Source organism: Fukomys damarensis, unplaced genomic scaffold (assembly GCF_012274545.1).
Source record: "Fukomys damarensis isolate Sample0158 unplaced genomic scaffold, DMR_v1.0_HiC HiC_scaffold_9, whole genome shotgun sequence".
Classification (NCBI taxonomy): Eukaryota; Metazoa; Chordata; class Mammalia; order Rodentia; family Bathyergidae; genus Fukomys; species Fukomys damarensis.
In genome coordinates, this window is record NW_022900921.1 from 28,039,468 (window position 1) to 28,039,735 (window position 268).

Genomic DNA, 268 nt, shown 5'->3' on the forward strand with positions numbered 1-268 from the left:
GTTTTTTTTTTTTTTTTTTTTTTTTTTTTTTTTTTTGAGACAAGGTCTCACTGTGTAGTCCAGGCTGGCCTTGAACTCAAGGCAGTCTTCCTGCCTCAGCCTCCTAAAACCTGGGATTACAAATATGCACCACTACATCTGTCCTAAAGCCATCATTTTGCAAACATAAGAAAAAGTCTATGGCCAGGTATTTGGCTCAGTGGTTCTGGCGCCTGCCTCACAAGCACAAAAACCCAAGTTCGATCCCTGCTACAAAAAAAAAAAAAAA